We start from the raw sequence: 14634 nt of genomic DNA on the forward strand, positions 1-14634 counted from the left end.
ATGAAGACCACATAGCCCCCCCCTCCTGCCCTCCCAAAAAAATGAAAAAAAGACAATATGTGATGCTAATGTATGCGGTAATTGGTTATGTAGCTTCTGTGAATGAGCTCTCTGTAAACTGCAATTAATATACAGTAAAGTCTCGTTATATCGATATTCAAGGGAGTCCGAAAAAATATCGATATAACCGGGACTATCGATATATCCGACCCTGTTTGCATGTAATTTTCTCCGTGCGTGCATAGAAATAGTATCGATATAACCGGGACTATCGATATATCCGATATCGATATAACGAGACTTTACTGTATTTATTTGCAAGAGTTTAAAAGAAAAAAAAAACATTTGATGTTCGCAAAAAAAAAATGTGGACAAATGCCCAAAAGATTTCCAGCAAGACTTATTAGCTTGTTGGATTTTTTTTTTTTTTTTTTTTGAAATAGTCAAACACAATTCTGGGTTTGCATCCGTCAAAGGAGTTGTTAGTGGCCACCATTTTACATCATGGGCGGCTACAATTTAGCATTACTAGCGATACGTATTTTCAAGAAGGTCAGATGAAGAATTCATACATTGAGTATGACAACCTCGTAAAATTTTAGCTTTTTTTTTACCACAAAAATACAACCTATAATGCAAAGTGATTAAATTATTTTTAATCTTAATAACTATAAAAATGAAATTTCAACGCTATGGGATAAGTTGCTAGAAAATGGTCAACATATTTCATGAATAAAGTGTTATACTGTATTGCGGAAGGGGGAAAAACTCAAAAAACATAACGGGAATGACAGTTGAAGTCAGAAAGCTACAAAATTTGGGACACTACAAGGTTTTTACGGGATGCTTTTTTTTGTAATAGCGTCATGTGATAAGAATAATGCTTTTAGAACAAATGTCTGAATCTTATGATTCAGTCATCATATTCCAAGAAGGACCTTGTAAAACTGGGAGAGTGAGTGACCGCAAAGCTTCAAAAAAGTTGTCATATTCTAATGAACAAGATGAAACTTGACAACTTGGCAACTTTAGAAGAATCGTCACGGGAAAAGATGACAAAATTGCTTCAAGTTTCCGCAACCTTTGCTAAGCCTTCCGAAAAATGTCCTGCCCGGAAAAAGGACACGGTGACGCACACGGGGTGTAACGGTCCAAAAACGTCACAATTCTATGTCACTTTAGACTGTCAAATTACCCTTTCTTCTTTTTTTAATGTTATTTTTAGTGCCTTATAGCAAAGTGAAGGCTGACAAGTTACCCAAAAGCCAAATCGATCTAGCCTTATAGCACCATTTAGCCCAATAGCTTAGCACGTGACGTCAAACACAGTGTACATGCTTGTGCTGACAAACAGCGCCGTTTTATTTTGTATTATTTTTTTTGTGTCTTGCATCAAGAACTCAGAACGTGTGTAATAGATACATCGTCCCTTGGATGATGTCATAATGATTGTAACTCATTTGTATCCACCTTGTTTTATTTCTACCTTTCTATTTAAGTTAAGCCTTTATATATATATATATATATATATATATACGGAGGGGGGGTGAAGACTTGTGAAACAAATGTAATCCTGCCCTTGCAAGGTTTTGTAAATGGTGTGATTATTGTGTTGAGTTACCAATGCAAATTTTTATGCAAAAAAAAAAGGGGGGGGGGGTGTCTCGGTCCCTTCTTGTCTGTGCCCGTTCAAGCCCCCTTGACCTTTGCTCGCCATTTTGCATATTGTCATCAATATTAAAACTTGATTGCTCCTCTCGGGTGTCTGTTTGTTTTGCATTTTCTTCTGGAAGTTGTGGGGCCGAGGGGGTAGATAACAGAAGAAAAAGAAAGGAAAGGGGCGAGGGGAAAAAAAGCTGTTTTTCTATTTGTGGTTCAACAAAGACGAAAAGGCAGCGGCTCGCATTGTTTCCAGAGGTCGTTAACTATAAAAGCGGTGGGGGCCGTTGCGCGAACAATGCAAAGCCTCATTTACATACGCCAGCCGTTACGGCCTCACGCATTCGGCACACGACAATTTGGGAGCTTTAACTGGGGCGGTGCGCGTGAGCCCTTGGATTTTATTCCGTTTGGCTAGTCCAGAAGTGTGCTTGTGATTCTGTTTCCTGTCATTGAAAGTTCTGAATGACTTTTGAAAGGGGCGATCGGTCGGTTGATGAGATCACAGACGCTGTCAGGTAGGAAGACCATTCCAAATCCTGACGGACACTTAAACTCCATGTGATTAACATGCCGTGTCGTACAAGATCTTTACCGCATTGATGATGTGCAGGTTAATGAGATCTACGGCTGGACGATAACAGATCTGACTGGAGGCTTCCCAAAAGCTCCTTCAAACATGAGGGATTATGATATCCAGGATATCCTTCTTGGGTTGAAAGGAGGATGCGGGATGTGACCATTCCGGTGCACTTCTTTTGCGGCGAGTAAATAATTTCATTTTTTAAATTTATATGGTTGAAAGAATCCAATTGATTTGATCACCTCATGTTTTTTGCAGATGATTCTGCGGGTCGACAACCTTCTTGTTGTTAAAAAATATCGATATAAATATATATATATATATATATATATATATATATATATATATATATATATATTTAGCCCTACTGTTCAGACATGACGGTGCCGGACTCTGCTATATATATATATATATATGTAAATTTCTCCACTGTGAGACTAATAAAGGCATATCCAATCCAATATATATATATATATATATATATATATATATATATATATATATATGGCCTAAACTACCAGTAAGACTTTAGTTTGCTGACAAAGTTACTTGTATAAGAAGCGAAACGTCCAACACCTTCAAAGAAGCACAGATGACGGCTGAAGAAACCTTTTCATCGATGTCATCCAGATAACAAGACGGACATATAATTGTAATATTCACATCAACTTACTCTTGGTTGATCAAACAATTTAGAAGATGTGGTCGGCGGTTCAGGAATGCAGTTCAGGGATGTGGTTCAGTGCGCTGCATGGAGAGAAGAAAACATAAACTCAGTTTGCTTGCATCGAGGTCACAGAGGTCATAGATTGCGCAAGACAAAGTCAAGTTAAAAAGAATCTCTTGCTGCAGAAAACACTCATCGAGGAAACAAATCGATAACCGTGGGCTCCCGGTCGCTACCAGCTCGGCCTTTTGACCTCTCCATGCCGCGCTACTTGGAACATCCGCAAGTTACCTCACCTGTGTATTCGACACATGGAGGAACTGGCAAGCAGCGGCCGTTCAGTGGCTACAAGCAGAGCGTAAAAGATGCAAATCGGGGACATGACACGATTGTGTGTGAGAATTGGAAAGAAGCTCACAAGGACTCAAAAAATCGTCGGGAGGCAATGATCCAAACGTCGCTCAGGTGAAACTTTTCCAAGCTGAAATCAACCCAAAGCGGAAACTGGACAACCGTGTCGCGACTTCCTGGACTGGCAGTGCAGGAAATGATATCAGGACCTTTACGCTTCCTGAATGAAGTGTCTCGGCGGCCCTTTTGGGGCACGGGAACTCCTGAGTCACTAAATCAAGTTTAAATGGAGCCAAACAGCCTTCCTCCATTTTGGAACGACTGACACAAAGAACACGGAAAATGGACAGCTGATTATTGCTACTTCATTGCGGCAAAATTGTCTTTTTTTGATGAATTAAGACTTTTTTTTGGTACTTTGGCAACATTAATCTTCAGTAGAATATCAATGGCACGTCTTGGTTTCATCTCGGTCATACTTCCCATTTACAAACATGACACGTTGCCGTCTATCTGTCACCAAACGCGCGGGTCCCAGTGTTAGCTCGGCTAGCTGCTGGTTTTTCCGCGCGGCCGCTGCCAACGCCGACAGATGGAATGTGGCACTGAGCGAGGAGAGGGCAAAAACGTGAGGAATGAGGAAACGGGAATTCCTTTGCTTTCCGACTTCTTCTTCCGAGGATGCTTTTGGCTAAAGTCAACTCATCCATCTGGCGGAATTAGCACCTGCGCTATAATGAGGCTTGGGAATGGAGCACCGTTAGCTGGTGTCACTGCAAACGTCCACGGACAATCGGCGGGAAGTGGCACCTGATGTCTTTGTTGCCAGGCTCCCGCTAAGCGAGTATCAGGCTCGACCTTGTTGCCAGGCAACCTGCACCAATCAGTCCCCCCCCCTTCTTTATTCTTGCTCAACAAGCTAAAAATGAAGTCAGGAAACAAGAGTGAAGCCCCGCAGGGAGGCTTTGAACGGCGTCGTTATGAAAACATCTGCATGCGTTCGCCCACTTTTAAAGACCCCAGTGGCTCAAAGGCGTGTCACCCCCAACCCCACGCACGCCCCCCCCCCGGATCAACACGCTTCAAAGAGGTCGGCTGGCGGATCGCGTGGACTCGTAGACAAGGTGCTACTTTGTTCGGGGAGATTCCACACCTTCAAGACTTCACAAACCCTGCCCAACTACTGCTACGACTACTACCACTACTGCAACTGAGACCACTATTACCACGACTACCAGTATTATTACCACTGCCGCTACTACTACCACCACAACCCCAAAGAAAAAAAAAAAAAACGAACATGTATAGTAAGGCGTTTTTGACCCGAAAAAAAAAAAGAAAAAACGTCAATGTAAGGTGTTTTTATCACGCAAAAAAATATGCCCATGTATAGTAAGCTGTTTTTACTACGGAGAGTCAATCGATAGTAAGGCGTTTTTAGCACCAAAAAAAGACCATGTATAGCACAGGTGTCAAAGTCAAGGCCCGGGGGTCAAATCCGGCCCGCCACATCAGATTTTTTGGCCCGCGAAAACACATCAAACGTGTGAAATTCCATGATGCTAGCTCACCTAAATTTCATATTTTTGGATGTAAACCATAACAACAGTCATTATTCTTGACTTCAGATTTGAAAACTAGTTATTCATTAATTTGTTATGCGCCCTATATGTAATATGTGGAGGGGATTAAACATTCTAATGACTTCCCCAAATTCATAACGGCCCTCGAGAGGAAACCATACCTACAATGTGGCCCGTGGCAAAAAATGACTTTGACACCCCTGATGTATAGTAAGGCGTTTTTAGCATGAAAAAACGACCACGGAAAGTAAGCAGTTTTTTTGCCCCCCAAAAAAACTACCATAGATAGCAAGGCATTTTTAGCCCAAAAAAAATGACCATCTATATTAAGAAGTTTTAGCTCCCAAATTAATGACCATATAAAGTAAGGCATTTTAGCCCAAAAAAGAGGACCAAATATAGCAAGCTGTTTTTAGCCAAAAAAATGACCATATATATTAAGACGTTTTAGCCCCCAAATTAATGACCATATCTAGTAAGGCGTTTTTAGACTGAAAAAAAAACTACCATGTATAGTAAAGTGTTTTAGCATTAAAACATGACCATGTATACTAAGGTGTTTTTAGCATGAAGAAAACGACCATTGAAAGTAAGGTGTTTTTTTTGGCCCCCCTCCAAAAAAAACCGACCATATATCGCAAGTCGTTTTAGCCCCTAAAACAATGACCATATATAGTAAGGCATTTTTAGCCTGAAAAAAGGGACCATATATATAAGGCATTTTTAACTCTGAAAAAAACTACCATATAGTAGGCAGTTTTTACCCCGAAAAAACAACCATGTACAGTAAGTTTTTAGTCTGGAAAAAAAAATGATGTATGGAAAGGCGTTTTTACGCTGTAAAAAATCAACCATGGAAATTGAACCGTTTTTAGCCCGAAAAAAACAACCATGTACACTGAGATTGTTTTATCCCGAAAAAAAAAAAACAACCATGTGTACGAAGGTGTTTTTAGCCCGAAAAAAAAGACCATGTATACGACGCTTTTAGCCTCCCAAAAACCACTTCGAGTAAGGTTTTAAAGCCTCAAGAAAATGTATGGTAGAGCATTTTGAGCAGAAAAAAATGACCATGTTTAATTTTTTTTGTCTGACAAATGCTTCCAGTCTAATACCTAGTCTAGTACCACTACACTACACCTAATGGTGTAGTGGTACACTCCCTGGCTTTGGTTACAAGCAGTGCAAGATTGAATCCTGCGTAGTGATGTGTGTTAATATAATATTAAACACCGCTTGTTTTTCCTGTGAATGATACGTAGTTGAGTCAAATAGGTCGAGGGTGCAAAAAAGTCGCAGTCCCTGTAGTATAGAGGTATACTCACCAGCTTTGGTTGCAGCCAATCAAAACCCACTGAGTGCCTTATAAAACTTTTACCTGAAGACTTTTTCTCGGGAACCATGAAGAGTTTGTGTCAAATATGACTAAAGTGCAGAGCCAAACATCGTCAACGGTAGTGTAGTGGTACACTCACTGGCTTTGGGTGCAGGCAGAGCGAGATCAAACCTGGCCCATGTTTTTAGCAGAAAAAAAACAACCATATATAGGAAGGTTTTATCATGAAAAAAAAAAACCACCGTGTAGAGTTAGCTGTTTTTAGCCCGAAAAAAAAAAAAAAACAACAAAAAAAAAAAAAACATGTATAGTCAGGCGTTTTAAGCATAAAAACGACCATTTATATTGTAAGGCGTTTTTAGCATGAAAAAATGACAATGTATATAGTAAGGCGTTTTTAAGCATGAAAAAAAACCCACCATGTATAGTAAGGCGTTTTTAGCATGTAAAAAATGACCATGTATATAAGGCGTCAGCATAAAAAAAATGACCACGTATAGTAAGGCATTTTTAGCACGAAAAAAAAAAACAACCATGTATAGTAAGCCGTTTTTAGCATGGCAAAAACGACCATGTATAGTAAGGCGTTTTTAGCATGAAAAAAAATGACCATGCTTAGTAAGGCGTTATTAGCACAAAAAACCGACCATGTATAGTAAGGCGTTTTTAGCCTGAAAAAACGACCATGTATAGGAAGTCATTTTTAGCATGAAAAAAATGACCATGTATAGTAAGGCATTTTTAGCATAAAAAACGACCATGTATAATAAGGCGCTTTTAGGCTGGAAAAAAAATGACCATGTATAGTAAGGCGTTTTTAGCATAAAAAAACGACCATGTTTAGTAAGGCATTTTTAGCATACCATATATAGTATGGCGTATTTAGCATAAAAAAAAACATGTATAGTAAGGCGTTTTAGCATAAAAAAACCACCATGTATAGTAAGGCATTTTTAGCATAAAAAACGACCATGTATAATAAGGCGCTTTTAGGCTGAAAAAAAATGACCATGTATAGTAAGGCGTTTTTAGCATACCATATATAGTATGGCGTATTTAGCATTAAAAAAAAACATGTATAGTAAGGCGCTTTTAGCATAAAAAACGACCATGTTTAGTAAGGCGTTATTCGCACAAAAAAACGACCATGTATAATAAGGCGCTTTTAGGCTGAAAAAAAATGACCATGTATAGTAAGGCGTTTTTAGAATAAAAAAAACGACCATGTATAGTAAGGCATTTTTAGCATAAAAAACGACCATGTATAATAAGGCGCTTTTAGGCTGAAAAAAAATGACCATGTATAGTAAGGCGTTTTTAGCATAAAAAAAAACGACCATGTATAGTAAGGCGTTTTTAGCAGAAAAAAAAACGACCATGTATAGTAAGGCGTTTTTAGCTGAAAAAAACGACCATGTATCGTAAGGAATTTTTAGCATAAAAAACGACCATGTATAGTAAGGCGTTTTTAGCATAAAAAACAACCGTGTATAGTAAGGCATTTTTAGCATGGAAAAAACGACCATGAATAGTAAGGCGTTTTTAGTGTGAAAAAAAGGACCATATATAGTATGGCGTATTTAGCATAAAAAAACATGTATAGTAAGGCGCTTTTAGCATAAAAAAACGACCATGTTTAGTAAGGCGTTATTAGCACAAAAAAATGACCATGTTTAGTAAGGCATTTTTAGCATAAAAAAACAACCATGTATAGTAAGGCGCTTTTAGGCTGAAAAAAATGGCCATGTATAGTAAGGCGTTTTTAGCATAAAAAAAACGACCATGTATAATAAGGCGCTTTTAGGCTGAAAAAAAAATGACCATGTATAGTAAGGCGTTTTTAGCTTAAAAAAACGACCATGTATCGTAAGCACTTTTAGGCTGAAAAAAACGACCATGTATAGTAAGGCGTTTTTAGCATAAAAAAAAACCATGTAACCGTGTATAGTAAGGCATTTTTAGCATGGAAAAAACGACCATGTATAGTAAGGCGTTTTTAGCTGAAAAAAAACGACCATGTATCGTAAGGAATTTTTAGCATAAAAAAACGACCATGTATAGTAAAGCGTTTTTAGCATAAAAAACAACCGTGTATAGTAAGGCATTTTTAGCATGGAAAAAACGACCATGTATAGTAAGGCGTTTTTAGCTGAAAAAAAACGACCATGTATCGTAAGGAATTTTTAGCATAAAAAAACGACCATGTATAGTAAAGCGTTTTTAGCATAAAAAACAACCGTGTATAGTAAGGCATTTTTAGCATGGAAAAAACGACCATGTATAGTAAGGCGTTTTTGCATGAAAAAAAAAAACGACCATGTATAGCAAGGCGTTTTTAGCATGAAAAAATATGACCATTTCCAGCAAGGTGTTTATAGCATAAAAAAATTACCATGTCCGTAGAGTGATGCGTTTTTACCCGTAAAAACCATGTATAGGAAGCCGTTCTTATCTGTAACTTATGCTAACACAGTCGTTCAGTCAGAAAAAAATAAAGCCTTCTGAATTATGGGTGTTTGTCTCAGGGATTGGTAAGGGTATATTTTGATTGGGCTGGCATCAAAATAAACATGAATATTGATGAAAGAACGGCGCCGTCAAAAACCACACAACAGTCTGCCGCCATTTTGTTTTTTCCTCCAAAGACCTGACTTTTAACTTCATGTTTTATGTCTTACAAAAACACGATTATTATTCAATTTTTTTTACCCGAATTTCTCAAGGACTCCCTTCAGCCCTCCTCTTTGCTTCTTTTGCTGAAGCGTTGAATTTTCATGATGTGGTAGCTACCCCGTGTGCCTTCGTGACGACAATAACAAGCTTAATTATATCAAGTGTGTTACACGCGCGTACACACAACACCATGTGCTTGTATTTATTTATGTAGTTATTTTCTATTTCGCTGCAGGTTGAGCGCTAATATAATATATATGGTAATGATAGCGTGTGGGCTGGGAGCATCTTGCGCCTCTTTAGAGTTCTTTCATGAGATCGACCCCCCCCATCCCCACTCCCGGTGTCATGTCAGGTCTAAGTGTGTGCGTGTCGTGCGGCTGCGGTCGAGACGTGCCGGGCCGCAGACAAAAAGGGCATTGAGGCGCCCTCGAGGTCACCCCTAGGCCGCAACGGCGATGGCCTCAACAATGGCCATATTGTTTGATGTCAGCGCCTCGGGATTTCGCCTTCGGCTCGGAATATTAAACATGCCAACACAAAAGTGGCCGCTCCGCCACTGGGGAAGATAGCCATAGCGTTTGAAAGGCAATTTTAGTTTTCTCGGACACGTGAGAGTTGATTGATTTATATATTTTTGTTGTCCTTGTCAAACATTGCAGAACCGCCAAGGCCACCCATGTCTTAGTCTCTGAAAATTACAATTTTATTCACAACGTGATCATCCCAAAATTTCAAGGTCGCACTCGGAATATTTCAACTGATGCGTAGAGCTAATTAGTGGTGAATTGGTTTGGGAACATTTAGGATTGAGCAACTAATGTCCATTAGGTTTATTGAATAATCTTGGATACTATCCGATCAACTCCATTGATTTTCCTCTTTAAAGTGATTTGTGACTGCCGAGGTTACGTGGCTCATCATAATTTTCATGTCTCTCGGGGACCAATTGATTATGTTATCGATCCCCCTATTACGGCTGGCCGCCATGTGTGTTCTGCCTCTTTTATGACGGCTCAATCGTTACTCTGACTTTCACGTGGGCGACAGCCGAGGTGGCAAATTAGTCGCAGGATGACCACGATGTGGCTATGATCAAAACAGCTGTTTGCCTCAATCCAAACAGCCGCCAGGTGTGAGAATGAGAGCGCAGGTGTGACCAACCCGCCCAGAGTGGCCTGGTCGGCCATGTTTATTTTTGTGTCAACGCGCTTGCTAAAGGAAACAGAACGGGGCCGACGTGTGCTTGAGTATTTGTAGGGATACATAAAAAAAGCCTTTTAGAGAACATTGACTGACAGTTGACCTGAGAGGAAATACAAATTGTGACCACACTGTTTTCTTAAAACCTTAAAATACACCAGTCAGAGACAACATTAGGTAGCCCTGCGTAGACTCACTACATGCAATTTGGCCCAAAAAAGGAGTCAGTACAGATGGATCCTAACTTGACATGCTTGTTTTAGGTACACTTTTTTAATAGTTGCAGCAAACAAAAGCAAACAAGTCGCAAAAACGAAAACAAAGAAAATCATATGGATGGATGATAGAGAGCGATAGAGCGATAGCTAGCGAGCTAGTTAGAAGGCTAGATAGAAAGATAGAGGTATTTAATCATGATTTTTTTTCCTCCCCACCTTTTGTCTCACTCCAGGCACACACTTATGAACGTGTCAGACGTGTGTGCGTCGGTTTGCATGTCTGTCGCCTTGCATTATCAGACACCCCCCATCCTACTGCCATCCACACCCCCCCCGCCCACACCCCGCCTCGCCTCTGCGGCATTGATGGTGATGAACAAAAACAACATGACAAAAGTGCGAGACACGCAGTGTGAACTGCTAATTTCCTACATGTGCATGAACACACACACAAAACCACAACCCCCCCTTGCCAGATACTGCCTTTGACTTCGCCTCCCTCCCTCACAAAAAGTTAACCTTTCACTTCACGGGAAGGTCGCACAGACTCATAAAGGGGAGGTCAAGGAGAGGCTGCCATCTTAACCTCTGAAGGGTTCTCGAGGCGATGTGACAAAGATGAGGCCATGAGACGATGACGCATTTGGAGCCTGTGGGAATTTACAATGTCTGGCGCCGTCATCATTTTACCAATCAACAGATCAAATCAAATACTTCATGTGTTTGTTCCATAGTACCTATACCTGGTGTACGGTATATTTAGTGAGCGCCTGTTACAAAATAACTTTCCTCAGAGCAGGTGATGTCTTCCTCTGTGTATCTCACACGGGACAGTGAACAGCCCTCATCTACACACGCTCACCACCAGATGGGCTTGCACCCCCACCCCCAGAACCAGACACATTTAGTTTGGGGGGGGGGGGGGGGGGCTTCCCAGTTTAATATTCAGGCAAAGTACTGGCTATATATAATTGAATCATCATGCCATGAACGTACAATGGGGACTGCTTGAGATGCAGCCACCATGTGTATGTGCACAAGGGGACACAAAAACGCATGCAGCGCCAAACCTTGGCTGCCAGCTGCGTATGCTGTCATGAATACAGAATGGCTGTTGTTTGCATGCTACACATTGTTTGAATGCCATTTTTGTACACCTGTACAATCGCATGAGATCTCAGGTTGACCCCCCGCCCGCTATCACCTTTTCCAGCGACTTCCCTCAGGCAGGCCAATAAAGATGATTCTGATTCTAAAACGTTTTTTTAAGATCAGATGTTACAAATGTAGCATCCTTTACCAAAATAAAAGTTTGATTGACTTGAAATTTCTCACACAATTCTAGCTTTATGTTCCATACCAGAGCAACAAAAAATGTTTTGCCATTTTGAAAGTCTGTTATTGAGCCCGAAAGTTTCAAAATTATGAAGCCCATCAAGTCGTACCGACTTGAAGTTTCTGACATAAGTGAAAATACAGAAGCGTATTCTTCCCTTGATGAGAATCGTGAGCTACGATTTCAATGCAGCTGCTGTACGGTATGCGCCATCTTCTCCCTTGGGGGTTTGAGGCTGTTGTGCGCTATAGGTGAATCTAATGTAAGTTTCCTTTTGATGAGAAGAGCTTTTGATAAGGTATGCAGTATGAGTGAACGCCGTCCTCGTTATCTTGCGCATGTGAACAAAATGCTTTTCGAAGAGATTTGGTCCACTGCGTGCTGTCAACAACATATCAGGTAGTGGGTTTGTCGCCTGCTTCCGTGTCTCTATTTGAAAGAAATTAGCTTAAAAAAATGCAGTCTCTAAATACATATTTTGTTAAATATTTAACTAGGATCCTAGCGTGTATGCTCAAAGAAATACAGTTTGGTCCCTCAGGAATAACCTCATCCTTGGTTTGTCGAATTCGTCACATACTTTAGATAAGAATTGGAAAAGCTATACGGATACAAGAAAAATGCAATCATAAGGTTGCGTAAATACCAATTTATTTATTTATTTATTTGGGGGGGGGGGGTGCATAACTCTGTACTGTTAGTGGACTATCAACAAAGATATTTTTGCCCAAGTTGAACAATCGAACCTTCCCACCCCTGAAGCAAAGCACAAACAAGGAATGTGATTTGAATAGCAAACATTTGTTCCTTAACGAACACGCTGACCTTTTAGCAACAATGCAACAGCTTTTAAAACAAGTGCTAAAAAAACCACAGCTATCGTCAATCACTTTTGAAGAAACTGGGATTTATGCTGCCCAACGACGTGGCGGTATGAAGTGAAGTGGGATGTTGTCATCCAGTTAGCATGCTAGCAAATGATTTAATTCAAGCTGACGTTTAGTTTCCATGCGTTGACGCTAGCTGGTATCATCACAGTAAAATGACTATTGTTTAGATATTTTCTGAATTGTTTAAGCTAGCTTCAAAATGCGAAACAGGTTAGCATGAGGGTGTCAAACTCAATAACTTTTGAAGGAACTGGGATTTATGATTCCCAACGACATGGCGGTATGAAGTGAAATGGGATGTTGTTATCCAGTTAGCACGCTAGCAAATGATTTAATTCAAGCTGACGTTTAGTTTCCGTGCGTTGACGCTAGCTGGTATCATCACAGTAAAATGACTATTGTTTAGATATTTTCTGAAGCTAATTTCTTAAGCTAGCGCCACATTTATGAACAGGTTAGCACACGGGTGTCAAACTCATGTTTTACCGTGAGCCACATTGCAGTTACAATTTCCTGTCAAGGGGCCGTTACGAATTTGGGGAAGCCATTAGAATGTTTAATCGTCTCCACATATTACATATAAAGCGCACAACAAATTAATGAATAACTAGTTTTCAAATCTGAAGTCGAGAATAATGACTGTTATTGTGGTTCACATGGGACAATTTGAAATGTTGCTTCGGACTTTAGCAAGCATCATGGAATTTCACAAGTTTGCTTTGCTTTTGTGGGCCGAATAAAACGAGATGGGGGACCAGATTTGGCCCCCGAGCCTTGACTTTGACACCTGTGGGTAAGCACATCCATCTCACAGCAATTTTGCGTGGCGGCCATCCTGTGTTAAGTTTACATGTCTTCCCGTACCTATGTGTGGTTTTCTGTAGTTACTCGGGTTTCTTCGCACATGCCAAAAACATGTCAGGTTGGTTAATTGATGGGATTATCTGAAGATCGCGTGATGGGAAATCAGGACTGTTGGATCGGGACATGCCCAGTGGCCAGGTTTTATGCTCATGCTTGATTTACATGTGACAAAATTGTGAAAAAAAGTTTTTCAAAGCCTAATTTTTAAATAGCTCCACAGCGCCCAGGTGAAAATAAACTCTAATTGAAGTACAATACAATACAATACAATACATATTGATTTATATAGCGCTTTAACAACAGCTGGAGGTGTAACAAAGTGCTTAACATGGACAACTATCACATACAGGAAATAAAGCAGACACGTAGATAGTAGAACGCACCAGGGAGTAAAGCCAAGTAGAACATCTTAAAGCCTAACGCTTCAAAGTGACTCCCGCACACGCACTATGTCCGCTCATGCGAGGTGCCGCCAGTAAACATGGTGATGTTTCTTGGTTGTTATGTTTTTAAATCTAGAAATCCTACTGAGGAGCAGCCTAGCACTTAGCATCAAAGTGTCAACGCCCAGAGGGGCTTTTAAAGGTCACGTCTACATTCATCTGTGCATGAAAAGAAAATGATGGGGACTTCCTGTGAGCATGCTGTGTCGCTACTGGATTGTTAAGACTAAAAAAACAATATGTATATTTATTCATCTGTGGGTGCATCTTTTTTTGTTGTGTTACGTGGTATGATTACAAATAAATAGAAAGATTTTGCGATCTACTCCAAACTTCTTTTAATACAACCAAATACATTTGAAAGCATTTTGTTTCTTGATAAACCAAATATATTTTTTCCTTATGACCATTACATTACGGGTACACTTGAATGTGCGGTCAGTAATTTCTTGTTGCCAACAAAATTAGTGCATATTATTTTTTTTTTTAAAAGGCTTTCGGGTGTTTCTTATGCCTAAAATGTTGAAACTTTGCCGTAAGAGATGCTAAATATTGATTGTGACACGCACACGCACACGCACGCACACGCACACACACACACACACACACACACACACACACACACACACACACACACACACACACACACACACACACACACACACACACACACACACACACACACACACACACACACACTCCTGTGCTTCCTGTTGTCTGGCTGGCTGTCACACTCAGGTAGTGATGCAGAAAGAGGTGACAAAATACACACACCGAGCTACACAAACCACGTAATATCTCATCTAGCCTTTTTTTTGGCACTCACAC

The sequence above is a fragment of the Hippocampus bargibanti genome, linkage group LG18, assembly GCF_051943395.1.
Source record: "Hippocampus bargibanti isolate YZ-2025 linkage group LG18, ASM5194339v1, whole genome shotgun sequence".
Lineage (NCBI taxonomy): Eukaryota > Metazoa > Chordata > Actinopteri > Syngnathiformes > Syngnathidae > Hippocampus > Hippocampus bargibanti.